The sequence below is a fragment of the Chiloscyllium plagiosum genome, unplaced genomic scaffold, assembly GCF_037043375.1.
Source record: "Chiloscyllium plagiosum isolate Xiang-an unplaced genomic scaffold, Cpla_swu_hap1 HiC_scaffold_29, whole genome shotgun sequence".
Classification (NCBI taxonomy): Eukaryota; Metazoa; Chordata; class Chondrichthyes; order Orectolobiformes; family Hemiscylliidae; genus Chiloscyllium; species Chiloscyllium plagiosum.
This window is the reverse complement of record NW_028270167.1, coordinates 6,814,046-6,833,409: the sequence shown is the minus strand read 5'-3', so window position 1 is coordinate 6,833,409 and position 19,364 is coordinate 6,814,046. Positions and strand designations below refer to the sequence as shown.

General features: G+C 42.0%; 1 protein-coding gene across 1 annotated transcript in view; it reads left to right on the top strand.

Annotated features, from left to right (window-relative positions):
• Nucleotides 1-1,101, top strand: part of LOC122540540 (FXYD domain-containing ion transport regulator 6-like) — a 42,796-nt gene extending 41,695 nt beyond the window's left edge. Inside the window, exon 9 of the mRNA XM_087976338.1 lies at nt 496-1,101. The gene's annotated coding sequence lies outside the window, so the exon portion shown is untranslated. The remainder of the gene's footprint in view (nt 1-495) is intronic.
• The last annotated feature ends 18,263 nt before the right edge of the window (nt 1,102-19,364 follow it).

Genomic DNA, 19,364 nt, shown 5'->3' with positions numbered 1-19,364 from the left:
TGGTTTTGTGCAGAAAGTTGTAGCTGGCATGGGAGGGTCAGTTCCTTCCACACCATCTTCCAAACCTACAACTTCTATCATTGGTGGGGACAGGGACAGCATGGGAACACCACAAGCAGTATGCTCCCTCCAAACCGCACACAATCCTGATTCAGAAATATATCAGCCATTTCCTCACTGTCATTAGGTTAAAATCCTGGACCACCTTTACTAATGAAATCATGGGCCTGCTAACACCAAATGGACTGCTGTGGTTCAAGAAGGCCGCTCTCCAACATTTTCCCCAGGGCAATTGGGGACGGGCAATTAATGCTGACCCAGCCAGCGATGTACGTCCTGTGAATGAATTTTGAAGAAAAGCTAATGAAATAGTAAAGCAGGGGGCATACTGTTACCTTCACATCCTATTTATTATAAAATGCTTATGAATGTGAAATGAATGAATTATTTATTTTATAGTCTTACATTCCACTTATCTTTGCTTTACTTTGACAGGAAGACATCGACATGAGAATTGAGGCCATTGAAATCTTTGACAGGTTTTCAAAGACCCCTCCAGCATCGCTCCCGACTTGCTGCACGAAGAGTTGAAGCTTCGTTCAGTTTGTCTCACGGTTATTGAATTAAAATATACAATATCGATAGCAGTGAATGATGTACGAATCTTGTGATGTGCCATTAGCTTGTTGCACTCCACTTTGTGTTGGTCATTGCAAAGATGTATTGTTGGGTAGTAAGTAATGTTTGTGTTAGTTTGGTATTCTCCAGTCTTGCTAGATGGTAGGTCTGTACCAGTGAATGAAAGTATTTGTGTATCTGTGTGTGTGTGTGTGCAAACACAGGTGAGTGGCTGAGGATATAGTGGAACTCCATTACTCTCAGCCCTTCACAATCTGGTGTTGCCATAGTAATGTCTCTGTGTCAAAAGAGTATTATTTATTATTCACGTATAGCACTATGAATTGGTTGCTGTATCTGCTCATGATCAAGTCACTCAGTCAAACAACTGATGTGAGAAAGCAGTATTGTAAAATAAATAATCAATAAACAGGACTGTTAGTGATACCCAGAATAATAAAAGAAAGAATTGCTAAACTGGGATGAATTGGCAACTGTTTGTCTTGTTTGGATCTGCTTTAGAACATGTTGGGAGCAGGACAACTTTACAAATGTCCCGTTTCACAATGCTCAAATAGAAACATTTCTTTAATAATTGGTGTAGAAACTAAGTCAATGACAGTCTTGGGCAATTAGCAGTGGGTAACAAATGTTGGGCCAGCAAGCTAGCAATGCCCACATCCTCTGAATGAATTTAAAACGTTCAAAATCATTCAGATGAAGAATTGTCTCAAGCCCCCACTTGTTGATCAGTAACTATTCCCGTATTCCCACATTATCCAGTGATCGTGTAGGAACATGAGAGTGACCGATGGGTTGCATCAGTCTTTGAAAGGAAGAGGGTCCCAATTTATATGAAAAAAATCGTCAAACCTTTAGTGAGTGTCACAGTGTCATGAACATCCTTCTCCATACACCAGAAGATTCAAATGTGCTCACACTATTATTTCCCCAAAGATTGTTTCTACATATTTTTAATGCAAGCATGACCACCCAGACCCCCACTTGTTGTTCTCATGCCCAATTCCATTTTTAAACCAGGTTACCCCTCTATGTAATCTCTGTCTGCACTCCATTCAATCCAAGAGTGACCTAGCCAGGCTGATCGAACCAGTAATTGTTTATAGATTATTTCACAATAGGCAACGTTCACGTGGCTTTCTAGGACTCGTACTATTAAATCAATGAGTTTGAATTCTTTGTATCCTGGAATTCTTGCCACAACCTTCGAACCAACACTGAGATTTTCCTTATGGAGCTTCTGTCTGCTTTGTGCTGATAATGTTGACAGAAGCCTCCTCTGATTTCCAATAAATTTCCACTGGAGAGCAGGATGAATTCCAAGGAAATTCCCTTTGGGAGTTCCCATTCTCTCCATGGCACACGTGTTAGAGAGGAAGAATAATAGCAAATATCCTCTATGTTTATAGGCCCTATCAAGGGTCTGCTTTGCTTTTGTTTTCTTAGGTTTTCCAAGAAACCAAAATAAATGGATATAGGTTTACTCGTTGAGCTGGACGGTTCATTTTCAGACAGTTCGTCACCATACTAGGTAACATCTTCAGTGAACCTCCGGGTGAAGCACTGTTGATGATTCCTGCTTTCTATTTATATGTTTGGGTTTCTTTGGGTTGGTGATGTCATTCCCTCTGCTGATGTAATCTCCTGTTCTTTTTCTCAGGGGGTGGTGAATCAGGTCCAAGTCAATGTGTTTGTTGATAGAGTTCCGGTTGGAATGCCATGCTTCTAAGAATTCTCACGCGTGTCTCTGTTTGGCTTGTCCTAGGATAGATGTGTTGCCCCCAGTCAAAGTGGTACCCTTCCTCATCTGTACATAAGGATACTAGTGAGAAAGGGTCATGTCTTTTTGTGACTAACTGATGTTCATGTATCCTGGTGGCTAGTTTTCTGCCTGTTTGTCCAATGTAATGTTTGTTACAATTCTTGCATGGTATTTTGTAAATGACATTAGTTTTGCTTGTTGTCTCTATAGGGTTCTTTCAAGTTCATTAGCTGCTGTTTTAGTGTGTTGGTGGGTTTGTGGGCGACTATGGTGCCAAGGGGTCTTGCTTCATCCGGAGGCTCACTGAAGATGTTACCAAGTACGGTGACAAAACATCTGAAAATGAGCCTTCCAGCTCAGCGAGCAAACCCAGCAAGAGAACCTCAATCTGAGCTACAAATCTTCACGAAATTCGCTCACCAAAATAAATCTCCAGAACATCCTTGATCTTGCCTGGAGGAATCCTTCAAAAATAAGGAAATACCACACAGTTTGGTTTGATGGACCAACAGCATAAATGTACGGGGTAAATCTGCAAATGTGCATTTTACCCTCTGAGCAGGGCCAGCTCAGCTAGATGTGTTTGGATGCACTCCACTTATTAAAGGTCAGCTGTTGCTGTGTGGATTGTGCTCTAACCTTGCTGTCAGAAGATTGGAGGTTCGAGTCTCACTCGAGGTATGCACATGTAAACGGCTCACTTTCTGGGGTGTTCGTGAGGGAGTACTGTACTGCCCTCTTGTGGATTTAACAGATTGGTTGATATTTATTGCTGAAGCAACATCACAGAGGGCAGGTGACCTGGTCCTGATCTCCACACTGAGATCTTGCTTTGTGCAAGTTTGTTGAGTTTTTTTTTAATTATTAGATTCCCTACAGTGTGGAAACAGACCCTTCGGCCCAACAAGTCCACACCGACCCTCCGAAGAGTAACCCACGCAGGCCCATTCCCCTACATTTACCTGACTAATGCACCTTATACGACGGGCAATTTAGCATGGCCAATTCACCTAACCTGCACATCTTTAGATTGTGGGAAGAAACCAGAGCACCCGGAGGAAGCTGGGAGAATGTGCAAACTCCACACAGACAGTTGCCCGAAGCAGGAATTGAACCTGGGTCCCTGGCACTGTGAGGCAGCAGAGCAGACCACTGAGCCACCGTGCTGCCCATAAATCATGGAAGGCTCTTTGTGCATGTAAGTTTTTTTTTATTCTTACCTTTCCCATGTCAAACACAAACTAGGGGCCTCTGTCTCTTAGTGAAAAAGCTAGGTATTTTACAACATTCCATCAGCTTCATTAATGTCCTGGATCCAGATGTTCAAAGATGGAAAATTGGTATTTTATAAATTTATAAAATGATTCCAAACCAGAGACGTGGGAATAAAGATGAAACTGAATCTGAGGAAGACGACATAAATCAATTTAATGGATTAACATACTGTCATGGGACGGTATGTAAATGTAGAAATTAAAACTTAATACAAATGAGTGTTAGATACCAGAAGTAAAAATGGGCAAAGTTCAGTGGATAGTGTCAAAACAGCAAAAGGTGAATTTGAAAGAGATACAAAGCTTATAGTTGTGTAATCTGTACAGTCACTGCTAATCGAAATCAGTATAGCTATTTTTTAAAAAGGTTTAGCAGTGACGCTGCGTCTGAGGTTCTTCTCAATTTATGTTCCGGTCAACACTTGTCTGAAATGGTAAGTCATCTACAATCAAAATTCAAATCATTCACAGAAACCACCTGCTACAGGCTCATTAATAACTCACTGAATTGACAATACAGAGCGAGTTAATCAGAGTAAGATGGGCTCCTTTGTTTCACTGAGGGAGACCTTATGTGAAACATTAACCTGTCTCTGAGCGTTTGGTGTATTGGTGTACCAGCTTACAACATAGTCTGAGCTGCTGCTCATGACAACGGTTACTATTAGCTTTAAAGTCTAGGAAACTACAGGGTCTACTGGATTCAATGTGGGAGAGGACATCCACTTCCTGGTCTAACTAGAAGAGCATGTGGAGGTCATTGAATGTTAGCAACTAATGAAAGGTTACATTGAATGGTGGAGCAGGCTTGAAGGGCTGAATGGCCTAGTCCAGCTCCTATTTCCTATGTTTCTATCCTTAGTTGGAGTTTTTTATGACCTAGTAACTTGTTAAGCCACTTCAGAGGGCAGTTATGAGCGAGTCAATTAATGATTTGACCTGGTGAGGCCATCAGGTTTCTCAAAATAATTAACTCGTAAATATTTCTGTAACCACAGTAATTTCTTTTAAAATCGGTTTTTGCAGCCTGGCTGTAACACACATAAATCCCATATTTTATTTTTCAACATCACTACTGTATTCCTGCAATTAGCAGGTATGTGAGAGCTCTCAAATTTGGCTTATATCCACAGATCAGAAAAACTCAGGGATGGGAATGAAGGTCAGAATGACACAAATGGTACAATAACGTTGGGTTGTAACGTGGATTTAAGTCAGATTGGGGAAGTCCATGATGAGGTGAGCTGAGTACAGGAACACTTTTATTGAATAGTTGTGCTCACTTTGGCGGATATTTGAGGTTTGATTGAAAAACATTTCCACATCCCGAGATAGTACACAAAAGGGAGGAGGTTGTGCTGGAGCAGAATGAATAAGCAGGCAATGGAGATTTGAGCAGAGTTATTGAAAGAGGAAACTTCAAGTTGCAACACTTGATTGATGTGACTTCTACAACAATCACCAAACGAACTTCTATTAACAGAGCCTCACTATTTGTGTCACATGATAGAATGGGGAATGGTAACATAATGTTAATCCCTTAGAAGAGTGTACACCTCTGAGGAAAAGTGAGAGAGGAGGGAGCACAGCAGAGGAGGGAGGATGAATACTGGATCTGTATGGTGAGATAACATCACCTCTGAATTGATACAGAGTAAGGTGTGTCATTGCATATCGCATGAGAATTCTTAGAGGCATGGCATTCCAACCAGAACTCCATCAATAAACACATCGATTTAGATCCTATCTACCATCCCTTGAGAAAAAAAGAACTGGAAATGACATCATCCATCTTAAGAAACCAAGACCTATCAATAGAGAGGTGGGACATGCCACAGTGCTTTACCAGAGACGCTCATAGATTATGTTACCTAGTATAGTGACGAAATGTCTGAAAACAAACCTTGCAGCTCAGCGAGTTAACTTACATGTTTAGATTTCACCTGTCAGCTCCACACTCTTAAAGAGTGATGACTGACTGAACTCACCAACAACTTGCTCAGAGATGTTATTACGCACCTCTGGAGCTAGTGGGATTTTAACTTGGGCTTCCTGGCTCAGAGGTAGGAACATTACCATTGTGTCACAAAAGCCCTAAAATAATTGTGCTTTTTCATCATCTCTGCTCCTGGACACCCCTGTAGGAATTTCTCAGGATCGATGTTTCTAATCAGCCTATTCGGATGTATTTTGATACAACTCTGAAGCAGGTGGGACTGGGGCCCAGGCCTCCTGGTCCAGAGATTAACAAAGTTCAAGGTCATTGTTTACATTCCAATCCTGACTGAAGGGCTGTTGTGAGACAGTGGCAATGCTCCTATCTCTAAGCTAGGAGACTGGTGTTCAAAAACTCCCACCTGCTTGGAATTGATTGATTGGAAAAGTATCCACGCCTGACTGCACCCATCCACTCAAAACGTACATGATCGATGAAGAAAAGAAGAATGTTCATGCATTTATATAGCCCCTTTCTCAACCACAGAATGTCTAAAAATGCTTTACAGCCAATTTAGACAATAGTGAATACTATTGTGGAGAATCTTTGCAGCCAATCTACTCATAGCAACTTCTCACAAACAGCAGTGAGATATCTGACCAATTGATCTGTTATTGTGGTGCTGGCCAACAGATACATTTTTACCAGAACATCAGGGAAAATTCCTCAATTCCTCTTTAAATAACGCCATGGGATCTTTTACAGCTCCCCTGAGGGAGCAGGTGAAATCTTCGGCCAAATTAAGTTTAAAGCCCTGTATGCAGGTACTCCTACCTGTCCTCCATCACCAATAGCAACCAATTAGTTCATTTAGTGTTCAATTAGTCATAGGGTCTTAAAGATGTACAGCATGGAAACAGACCCTTCGGTCCAACCTGTCCATGCCGACCAGACATCCCAACCCAATCTAGTCCCACCTGCCAGCACCCGGCCCATATCCCTCCAAACCCTTCCTATTCATATACCCATCCAAATGCCTCTTAAATGTTGCAATTGTACCAGCTGCCACCACATCCTCTGGCAGTTCATTCTATACTCGCGCCACCCTTTGCGTGAAAAAGTTGCCCCTTCGGTCTCTTTTATATCTCACCCTAAACCTATGTCCTCTAATTCTGGACTCCCCCACCCCAGGGAAAAGACTTTGCCTATTTATAATTTTGTAAACCTCTAGAAGGTCACCCCTCAACCTCCGACGCTCCAGGGAAAACAGCCCCAGCCTGTTCAGCCTCTCCCTTTAGCTCAAATCTTCCAACCCTGGCAACGTCCTTGTAAATCTCTAAGCCTTCAAAATTTAACTGAGTGAAAATGAAATGGGTAAAGATTATGGCTGTGAGGATGAAGCTACAACCAGCCAAATATGGAGGTGTTAAGGCAGGTACCAATGTTATAAAATGAGATAAATTGTTATAATGAAATGCCTGGATACCAACCAATTGGTATTGCCAGTCTAAGGGGTTTATTATGAATATTCTGTGGTGGAGGATTGACTGCAAATAAGTGTATGCAGAACAGAATCTTGTCTTTGAGGACAGGATGCAGTTCATTCCAGTTCAGTAACAATATACAGGTTCCAATAACTTTTTGCCATATTAACTGAAAAGAGGTAGGGAGGAAACAATGTGTACCTCCCTGAGGGGGACTGTGTCAGAGACCTCCAACTGCCCTGTACCCATCCAATGGCTGCATTATCTGAGAGTGGACAAAGGTAAGGCTTTTGCCCGAAACGTCGATTTTGCCTGTCCTCGGATGCTGCCTGAACTGCTGTGCTCTTCCAGCACCACTGATCCAGAATCTGGTTTCCAGCATCTGCAGTCATTGTTTTTACCTCAAAGGTAAGAAACATACAACACCAGGTTATAGTCAAACAGGTTTATTTGGAAACACTAGCTTTCGGAGCACTGCTCCTTCATAGGATCACACAGCTACCTGATGAAGGAGCAACGCTCCGAAAGCTAGTGCTTTCAAATAAACCTGTTGGACTATAACCTGGTGTTGTGTGATTCTTAACATTGTACACCCCAGTCCAACACTGGCTCCTCCACATCATATCTAAGAGTGGCCAGAGCTTCACCTTAATCCTATCATTAACCCGTTCAAAGCCACAAATCTGCAACAACCACATGGTTAGTCAAAGATGTTTGTTTCAAGGAATGATCAGTGGAGAAGAGTTTGTTATGGGGTTTGACTAGAATGTTATTTCAGCCACATCAGCACACACTGTCAAAGGTACAGTCCGATAAGACCAATTTATGAATAATCTAACTGGGGTTTTCAAACTTTCTATCCCTGCCACTCCCTCATTCCCTGTGTTATTAAAGATTTCATAGGCCTCCTGTGATATAGGGACTTCCTTTCTGTACAAAAATTAGCTTTATAATTTTTTATTACTTACAACTTGAAGCCCTTTTTTGGGTAAAGATTCTCTCTAATGGACAAGAGACATCTAAAACCCTTCTAACTCATAATTTCCTTGTGCCTTAACTAATCATTTCTCCAACAAAAAAGCTGGCACATTGTAAATGTGACATCGAAAATACTTTTAATTCCCAACTGTACAGCAAATGGTAATTCAGTTGTAACTTTCCTGTTCTTGTAAACACAATCATAACATATTCAATTTTCTTCTAATTAACTCAGATTAATAACACTCAGTTCCCCAGTCACTGTCAGAAGCCTTGTCTCAAGTCATATTTTCCCACTCAACTGGCGTATGCAATCACTGATTCCAAAGTCAGGAGTAACAATTTTCCAAATGCTGGGCTTTTGTGTAATGGGCCTGACATTGATTGACAGTGCCTCCCCAACAACATAAAACAAACACATTACAAACAAGGGTGGGACTTGTGAAGTGTCAGTGCTTTATTGGTAACGTGGCTGATCAATTCATAATTTGAATTATTTCAAGGGTTTGGTTTTGAGGGATTGAGGAATTTATGTTTAAGATATAATGGAAATCGACTAAATTAAATGACTTAAGCATGGAGTTGTGGGTGCAGGATGAGGTTATACCCGCAAATATTAACAACGCTCTGCCTTACCCAGTTAGTCCTGAAGATTCTTCCTGGTTTTCAGATTTTGTTGTTGAGATGCAACACTGCTCTGAAATGTCATAAAGACTATGAGCTGCCTGTAGGGCTGTATGAGCCCAATGCAAGGATAAAAATGTATCCCAGGTGAGAAAAAATAAGAAACCAAAAAGTAAGGACTGGCCACCATAGTGTCATACAGCACAGAAACAGGCCCTTGGTACCAACCAGGCCACGCCAACCATAATCCCAAACCAAACTAGGCCCACTGCCTGCAGTTTGCCCATATCCCTCTAAACATTTCTTATTCATGTACATATCCAAATGTTTTTTAAATGTTGTAACTGTAGCTGTATCCACCACTTCCTCTGTTCGTTCAATCCACACGCAAACTACAAAGTTGCCCCTCGTGTCTTTTTTAAATCTTTCTCCTCTTACCTTAAAATATGGCCCCCTTGTTTTGAATTCCACCCACTCCAGGGAAAAAACATCTGCCACTCACCTTATCTATACTCTGCATGATTTTATAAACCTCTGTAAGACCACCCCTCAACCTCCTGCACCTCAGTGAGAAAAGTCTATCCAGCCTCTCCTTCCAACTCAAACCCTCCATTCCTGGCAACGTCCTGATAAATCTTTTCTGATAACTCTCCAGCTTAACAATACCCTTCTTACAGCAGGGCGACCAGGACTGGACACAGTGCTCCAGAAGAGGCCTCACCAATGTCCTCTGCAACCCCAACATGACATCCCAACCCTTATCTTCAAAGATCTGAGCAACGAAGGCAATCGTGCTAAACTCCTCCTTAACCATCAGGCAAATGAAAAGGGAGGGAACTCAGTCACAACGGATCTCAAGGGCAACCAGAGGCCACAGAATCAGAGCACTGGGAAAACACAAGATAAACAAACGCTGGTCCTATAGGGAGAGGTTGAGCAGCTTAGACACTCACTAGAGTTTAGAAGGATGAGTAGAAATCTAATTACTTCCAATATCTCTAATGATAAGAAAGTTAGCATTAAGGCACTTTACCTGAAGGCTCGTAGCATTCACAACAAAGCAGACGAACTAATGGCACAGATCATCGTGAATGATTATGATGTGGTAGGCATCACAGAGACGTGGTTACAGGGGGGTCAGGACTGGCAGTTAAACATCCAAGGGTTTTCAACTTATCGAAAAGACAGGGAGGTGGGCAGAGGGGGCGGGGTTGCCTTGTTAGTTAAGAACAAAATTAAATCTATGGTGCTGAATGACTTGGCGTCGGATGATGTGGAGTCTGTGTGAGTGGAAGTGAGGAACCACAAAGGCAAAAAAACCATAATGGGAGTTATGTACAGACCTCCCAACAGTGGTCAGGACCAGGGGCGCAACATGTACATGGAAATAGAGAAGGCATGTCAGAAAGGCAAGGTCACAGTGATCATGGGAGACTTTAATATGCAGGTGGACTGGGTAAATAATGTTGCCAGTGAATCCAAAGAAAGGGAATTCATGGAATGCTTACAGGATGGCTTTTTGGAACAGCTTGTGATGGAGCCCACAAGGGAGCAGGCTATTTTGGACCTAGTGCTATGTAATGAACCAGACTTTATAAAAAATCTTAAAGTAAGGGAACACTCAGGAAGCAGCGATCATAATATGGTAGAGTTCAGTCTGCAGTTTGAAAGAGAGAAGGCAAAATCGGACATAATGGTGTTACAGTTAAATAAAGGTAATTATGAGGGCATGAGAGAGGAACTGACGAAAATAGACTGGAAGTAGAGCCTAGCAGGGAAGACAGTAGAGCAAAAATGGCAGGAGTTTGTGGGTAAAATTGAGGACACAGTACAGAGGTTCATCCCCAAGAAGAGAAAGATTATCCGGGGAGGGATTAGACAGCCATGGCTGACAAAGGAAGTCAGGAAATCTATGAAAGAAAAAGAGAGAGCCTATAAAGTGGCCAAGAGCACTGGGAAATCAGAAGATTGGGAAGGCTACAAAAACAAACAGAGGATAACAAAGAGAGAAATAAGGAAGGAGAGGATCAAATATGAGGTTGGCTAGCCAGTAATATAGAAATGATAGTAAAAGTTTCTTTCAATACATAAGAAACAAACGACAGGCAAGAGTAGACATTGGGCCACTTCAAACTGATGCTGGAAGCCTAGTGATGGGAGATAAGGAAATAGCAGGAGAACTTAATAAGTACTTTGCGTCAGTCTTCACAGAGGAAGACAAGAGTAATATCCCAATAATTAAAGGGAGTCAGGGGGCTGAGTTGAGTATGGTTGCCATTACAAAAGAGAAAGTGCTAGAAAAGCTAAAAGGTCTTAAAATTGATAAATCTCCTGGCCCTGATGGGCTATATCCTAGAGTTCTGAGGGAGGTGGCTGAGGAAATAGCGGAGGCGTTGGTTGAGATCTTTCAAAAGTCACTGGAATCAGGGAAAGTCCCGGGTGATTGGAAGATCGCTGTTGTAACCCCCTTGTTCAAGAAAGGATCAAGGCAAAAGTTGGAAAATTATAGGCCAATTAGCCTAACCTCGGTTGTTGGTAAAATTCTAGAATCCATCTTTAAGGATGAGGTTTCTAAATTCTTGGAAGAGCAGGGTCGGATTAGAACAAGTCAACATGGATTTAGTAAGGGGAGGTCGTGCCTGACAAACCTGTTGGAGTTCTTTGAAGAAGTGACAAGTAGGTTAGACCGGGGAAACCCAGTGGATGTGGTCTACCTAGACTTCCAAAAGGCCTTTGATAAGGTGCCACACGGGAGGCTGCTGAGTAAGGTGACGGCGCATGGTGTTCGAGGTGAGCTGCTAGTATGGATTGAGGATTGGCTGTCTGACAGAAGGCAGAGAGTTGGGATAAAAGGTTATTTTTCGGAATGGCAGCCGGTGACAAGCAGGGTTCAGTGTTGGGGCCGCAGCTGTTCACATTATATATTAATGATCTGGATGAAGGGGCTGGGGACATTCTAGCGAAGTTTGCTGATGATACAAAGTTAGGTGGACAGGCAGGTAGTACTGAGGAAGTGGGGAGGCTGCAGAAGGATCTAGACAGTTTGGGAGAGTGGTCCAGGAAATGGCTGATGGAATTCAATGTGAGCAAATGTGAGGTCTTGCACTTTGGAAAAAAGAATAGAAGCATGGATTACTTTCTAAACAGTGAGAAAATTCGTAAAGCCAAAGAACAGAGGGATCTGGGAGTGCTAGTTGAGGATTCTCTAAAGGTAAACATGCAGGTTGAGTCCGTGATTAAGAAAGCGAATGCAATGTTGTCAATTATCTCAAGAGGGTTGGAATATAAAAGCACTGTTGTGCTACTGAGACTTTATAAAGCTCTAGTTAGGCCCCATTTGGAGTACTGTGTCTAGTTTTGATCCCCACACCTCAGGAAGGACATACTGGCACTGGAACGTGTTCAGCGGAGATTCACACGGATGATCCCTGGAATGGTAGGCCTAACATATGAGGAATGGCTGAGGATCCTGGGATTGTATTCATTGGAGTTTAGAAGATTAAGGGGAGATCTAATAGAAACTTACAAGATAATACATGGCTTGGAGAGGGTGGTCGCTAGGAAATTGTTTCCGTTAGGTGAGGAGACTAGGACATGTGGACACAGCCTTAGAATTAGAGGGGGTAAGTTCAGAACAGAAATGCGGAGACATTTCTTCAGCCAGAGAGTGGTGGGCCTGTGGAATTCATTGCCACAGAGTGCAGTGGAGGCTGGGACGCTAAATGTCTTCAAGACAGAAATTGATAAATTCTTGATGTCACAAGGAGTTAAGGGCTACGGGGACAATGCGGGTAAGTGGAGTAGAAATGCTCATCAGCCATGATTGAATGGCGGAGTGGACTCGATGGGCCAAATGGCCTTACTTCCACTCCTATGTCTTATGGTCTTATGGTCTTACAATTGAGGGATATAAGATGTGAAAGAGGGTTGACAAAGTAGATGTAGAGAGGATGCGTCCCTTGATGGGGCAATCCAGAATGAGAGGTCATCATTTTAGGCTAAGGCACAGCAGATTTTGAACAGGTATGAGAAGGAATGACTTCTCTCAAAGGTCGTGAATTTGAATCCATAGACCCAGCCAGTGGGGACCTGGGTTCAAATCTCACCATGGTCGATGGTAGAGTTTGAATCCAATAAGAATCTGGAATAAACAATCTAATGATGACCATGAATCCATTGTTGATTGTCAGGGGAAAATCCATCTGGTTCACTAATGCCATTAAGGGAAGGCAGTACCATCCTTACCATCCTACAGTAATGTGGCTGACTCTTAGCTGTCCTCTGGGCAATAAACACTGGCCTAGCCAATGATATCCTCATCCTGTGCATGAATTTAAGAAACAATAAGCAACTGGGTATTTACCCAGCAGACAACACAACTAATAACAATTAAATTGCAAAATGTTGCTTCACTTATAATCTAGTTGTTATTAGTTATGTTCACTAGGCAAAGACTCAGTTCCTTATCTTTTTGCCCTCTCCTTTTCCCCCAGTGGGCACTCCATTCAGATATCAACTACTGTCACTGCTACAGACTGACTGGCATCTCCTCTTTCTCCTCATATTTCAACCAGAGGCCATAGGAATAGAGGGAGAGAGAGACTGAGTCCCTCTTGTTGTTCAGCACTCCTTGGCTGACGAGGCATCTGAGCTGCTGCTTGCCCTGGATCCAGTTCGAATCCCATTCCCAATCCCATTCCCAATCCCATCCCAATCCCAGGCCAGACACCCTCAAACCATTTCGAGAAGATAGCCTAGACCCTACCTTTGCTAGTTGTTTTAAGCAGGTGTAACACGCATATTCAAGTAGGGATGCAGTTGGTCAAACCATGTAGTTTTAAACAAAGCAGAACAGAAATACTGAATACCTTAACCTACCCGAAAACCCAACAAATCATCCCAAATCAATGATACTGTTCCAAATACTTGCAACAATCCCCCAAAAACCCGTTGGTACAAAAGGTAAAATCAAACACATGGTCTGACAGGAGAGAAGGCAGCGAGAGATTCAGCGTGGACCTGCTCCTGTGGGTCCAGCAGCCTTTTGCAACACTACTGCACTAAAACCAAACCAAACCAGAGAGGATCTGAACTGGGAGAACTGGTCACTCCCCTTTCATTGTACAAGGGTTTTTTTTAAACCCTGAGGCACCATCTATTAGCTATAATCAAACTGGGCCTAATACCCTTCAACCCCAGGCTTTTCGGAGTCTATGTCTGTTACGACCTCTCTGAAGAAAAAGACCAAGGACAGCATAACCTTGTTAAAGGAGCAGCATCGTCTCAACTCCCTTCCCCTCCATAAAAAAAATGAACATCAATATCCAAAACTGGGTTCATTTAAAAACCCTTTAATCCTAAATTGTTAGTATGCTACAACACATGCCACTGACTATAAACATGCAAACATGCAGAGATGCATTCTGTTTCAGTCTGTTGTGCTCCTGCCACCGAACGCCTCTGTTTCTCATCCAAGTCTCGACGATGCATTGACAATCACGTTTCCTCATCCTGCCACATGCACAATTTTCAAATTGAATGGCTGTAATAGCAAACTCCATCTAAACAGTCTGGCATTGCTGCCTGTAAATTTCTCCACAAACTTCAATGCATTATGATCAGTGTTTATGACTGTTTCCGTTATGTTACTGGTAACATAAACATTGAAATATTGTAACGCCAACACCAAGCTCAAAGTTTCCTTCTCAACCGTTGAATATTTTTGCTGATGAATGTTCAATTTCCTGGAGAAACATCCGATAGGTCTCACCATGTTCCTGTAAGAGCACAGCACCAACAGCTACACCACCTGGGTCGACAGCCACCCTGAATGGCTTTGCATAATTAGGTGTGGCTCATACTGGGGCAGTGGTTAACACAGATTTCAGGCTGTCAAATACCTTCCGACAGTCCACTGTCCACTGAAACCTCTTGACTTTCTTCAGCAATTCAGTGACTGGAGCAGCCACATTGTTAAAATTTGGTACAAATTTTTGATATAATCCACTCAATCCCAGGAACCGTAGTATTGCACTTTTTGTCGATGATATGGGAAACTCCCCAGTTACCTTTGTTTTTACATCCCATGGGGCCATTTGTCCATGTCCAACAACACAGTCCAGGAAGATGACTTGGGCTTCGGCAAATTCACTTTTAGCCAGGTTTATCACCAAGCCTGCCTTCCGAAGTTGGTCAAACAAGTCCGAGAAATGTTACAAATGTTCCTTCCACGTGTGACTAAAAACCACCAGGTCATCTATAAAATGACACAGTTGGGTAATCTGGCAATGACCTTACTGGTTAGTCTCTGAAATGTGGCTGGCACATAAATTCATACCCAATGGCATGACTTTAAACTGAGGCGGTCCATTCGGCATTACGAAAGCCAAAATTGCCTTCGCTCTTTTTGACAAAGGTACCTGCCAGTATCCTCTGACCAAGACCAACTTAGAAATATAAGGTGCTTGTCCAACCTTCTCAACGCAGTCTTCCAAATGTGGAATCGGATATGCATCAGTCTTTGTAACTGCATTGACTTAGCGATAGTCCACACATAACCATTGGATACCATCTGGTTTTGGCACCATGACTATGGGTGAGCTCTTGTCACTGTAACTCACTTCAATTATGTCATCTTGGAGCATGCACTCAATCTCCTTCTGAACTCCTGCCAACTTTAGAGGGTTATGCCTATAAGGATGTTGCTTAATTGGAACAACATCTCCTATATCAACATCGTGCACAATTAGGTTAGTACCTACCAACTTATTTCCACATACCTCCCCACCTGATAGTAATAACTCCTACAGGTCATTGCAATTTTCCCCTGGAAGGTCATTCAATAATTTATCCCAATTTTTGACAACTTCCTCATTGTTCAATTTAATTTGAGGAATGTCCAATTCAGAATCCTCTGAATTTGGTTCTTCATTCCAATTACACATTCTCCTCCTGCTCTCCTTCCCTGTCAAAATGCCTTTTGAGAATATTCACGTGACACACTGTGAGATTTCTTTCTGTCTGGAGTCCTTATGAAGTCATTCACCTCAGTCAATTTCTTTTTGACTTGATAAGGTCCACTAAACCTTGTTTTTAAAGGTGCACCTATCACTGGAAATAAGACTAACACCTTACCTCTGAGCAAAGTGTCAGTTTTTAATTTCTTGTCTGTTTCCAGTTTCATTGTATGCTGTGATACTTTTAAATGCTGTCTCGCCAACTCCTCCACTCTATTTAACTGTTCCTGAAAATTTGACACATAGTCTAAATATGTGGTCTCTGAATTCTGACTTACCAATTTCTCTTTAATCAATTTATGGACTACCCACAGAGATGCAATCAGATCAAGGATCAAACTTCACATCAAAATTAACACCATCAGAATCCTCTCACTTCATGCCCAAAAATTAATTAAAATGGACTGAATTTGGTCAATTCATTTGGTGTATCTCTGATCACAAAAAGTAAAAGTGGAATTCCCTTATCCCAATCATCTGGATAGTCTTGACTATAAGCCCTCAACATGGTCTTTAATGTCTGATGCCACCTTTTTAGCACTCCCTGTGATTCTGATGGTACACAGTAAATTTGAGTTGTTTTAGTCCTAAGCTGTCCATAACTTGCATGAATAATTTTGATGTGAAGTTTGATCCTTGATCTGATTGCATCTCTGTGGGTAGTCCATATATTGCGAACAAATTGAGTAACTCCTGTACAGTCCTTTTAGCTGTGATATTGCATAATGGAATGGCCTCTGGAAATCTAATGGACACATCCATTATTGTTAACAAATACTGATTCCCTCTTTGTGTTTTTAGGTAGGGGTCCTACGCAATCAATTAAGACCTAAATTGTAAAAGGTTCCTGAAATGCAGTAATAGTTATTAAAGGTGCAAGTTTTGTTATTGCCTGTGGTTTTCTAATTACCTGACATGTATAACATAGCTGGCAAAGCACATCCTTGCTCAGTTCAGGCCAAAAAAAGTGTTTTTGTATTTTAGCTTGAGTTTTCCCTGACTCCTAAATGACTCATAGTGGTAACTCATGCATCACTTACAACACCTCCTTTCTATAACGCAGTGGCAATACAATTTGATGAATTTCTGTCCATGTCTCATCTGCCTGAAAATGTGATGGCCTCCATTTCCTCATTAAACATCATTTTAAAGATAATTACATTCAGGGATATATTTGGATTTTTTTCTCCATGTATACCTTTTGATACAATTGCTTTAAATTTTCATCTTTTTGCTGTAATTCAGTTAATTTATCTGAGCTAATAATGTTTGCGTTGCCATCTATCTGCTCCTGGCTGTGTCAACCATCTGATCAAACAGAGTCTCTGCTAATGTCACTTCAACTTTCTTATCTGTACTCTTTGATCTCTCCTGTTTCAACCGGTGACTTTGTGACCTTGTTACCACACAGTCTGGAAAGATCCCAGCATATTTGTCCAATGTTAGTTCAGTTGCCTGAGTTTCCACTGGCTTTTCAAACACAGTAGGCAGCACCCCTAACAGTGAATCAGCTGTATCATTGACAAGGACAAGTTGTAGTCCTGGAGCTGAGAGTTTGTCTGGTACTCTTATCATAGCTTCTCCGCTCTTCACTGCACACTCTAACCTCACCTTACATAATTGAGTGCTTCTTGTCTTCCGGTTAATTCCCATTACCGATATACCTTTTCTGGCAATCGTCCTTCAAAGAGACATATCTCCTCACCTTTCAACATCCCAGATTGAGGGGATCCTGGATCTCTTAATATTGCAACCTCTTTATCTGCTGCTCCTGGCCTATGCGAGTTAACGTTACCTTTGCAGGTATATGGTTTCAGAAGATCTGGTACATCCTCCTTAACCAACCTCCGACCAGCTTGTACATTCTGCTGCAGCTTTCCAACCTCCATTGTGCTCTCCGTTACCACTCCAACAATATTCACTGGCTGATCCTCTTTTCCTACATCTGGCTTCCCAGTGCTTCTCCTAACCCACCAACACTGTGATTTCATGTGGCCTACTTCATTGCAGTGAAAACATGAAAGCTTTTTTAACTTCTTTGTCCCCTTCAAGTGTTTCCTTTTTACCCTGTGGTAAGTTCTCCTTATGATATTCACCAAGATCTACCTTTCCCTTTCCACGCAAAGATTTCTCTTTGCCCCAATTTCTATCCCTCATGGATTGAAATTGATTTTGGAAGCCAAACTCTGATTTATGGACCAGCTCCTAATCATCAGCCCCTTCAGCTGCTAATCTTGCTGTTTTAACTCTCTGCTCTTCCACATGAGTTCACACTACTTCAGGAAGTGAATTTTTGAACTCTTCCAAAATAGTCGTCCCTCTAAGAGCATCATGTGTTTGCTCTATTTTTAATGCCCTTATCCACCTGTCAAAATAACTTTGTTTGATTTTTTTCAAATTCAGTGTGGGTTTGACCAGGGTCCCTCCTTAGATTCCTGAAACGTTATCAGTCGGCTTCTGGCACAAGCTCATATGCGCTAAAGATGGCTTTCTTCACTTCCTCATATACCCCAGATACCTCCTCTGATAGTGAGGCACATACCTCACTAGCTCTACCTACAAGTTCTTGTTTGGATCATCAAAACCCACATCGTCACTGGCCGCTGCATTTGTTTTTCAAAATGAGATGAAAAAGGCTTCCTTCTCGTCATATGTAGGAAATGCCTGAATATATTTGAACAGTTTCTCCCCAGGCCTTTGGCTCCCGTGGGTTTGCACATCCTCACTCAGCTCACCATCAACCTTTAGCTCCATCCTTTCCCTGTCTCAGTGCCAGTTTCCAAAGTTCAAACTCCCTCTTCCTTCCTTTCTTCTCTCTCTTTTCCTCTTTCCTCTGCTTTTAATTATAATTCCTTGTCTTTTGCCTCTAACTCAAGCTGCTTTATTTACAATTAAATTTTAGCCATCTCTCCAGATTCTGATGGTGTTTCCAGCAAACGTAGATGCTGGAATTACCTCTCCTTTCCTCACGGGAGGAGGCAGCTCCAAATCTAGCATGTCTGCTAATTCAGCAGCTTGGCTTTATTCACCTTTTGCAAAACCCCCAAGGTCACTTCTTCCACCCCCAGAAAGCTCTCGGTGACTGAAAGACCCATTGCTGTCCAAGCACTGTTTAAACCAACTGAAATCAACTCCCAGGATGAAAGACACTAACACCTACCACTCACTGCCTTCGAGTCCAAGAACCCTAACCCCAATTTAGAACTACAGAATAAATCCTGCAAAATCTGTTATGGACCAGGCCAGACCCCCTCAAACCATTACAAGAAGGTAGCTCAGACCCTAACTTTGTCAGTTGTTTTAAGCAGCTGTAACATGGATATTCCAAGAGGATGCAGTTGGTCAAACCATGTAGTTTTAACACAAAACTGAATTTATTTACAAGATCACCAAATGAAACATAACCAAAAGAGAACAGAAGACAGAATACCTTAACCTCTCCGAAAACCCAACGAATCATCCCAAATTAATGATGCTATTCCAAATACTTGCAACAATTCCCATGAACACTCCTTGGCACTAAAGATAAAATCAAACACAGAGTCTGACAGGAGAGAAGGCAGGTAGAGATCAGCGTGGACCTGCTTCTGTGGGTCCAGCAGCCTTTTTCAACACTACTGCACTAAAACCAAACCAAACCAAAGAAAGCTA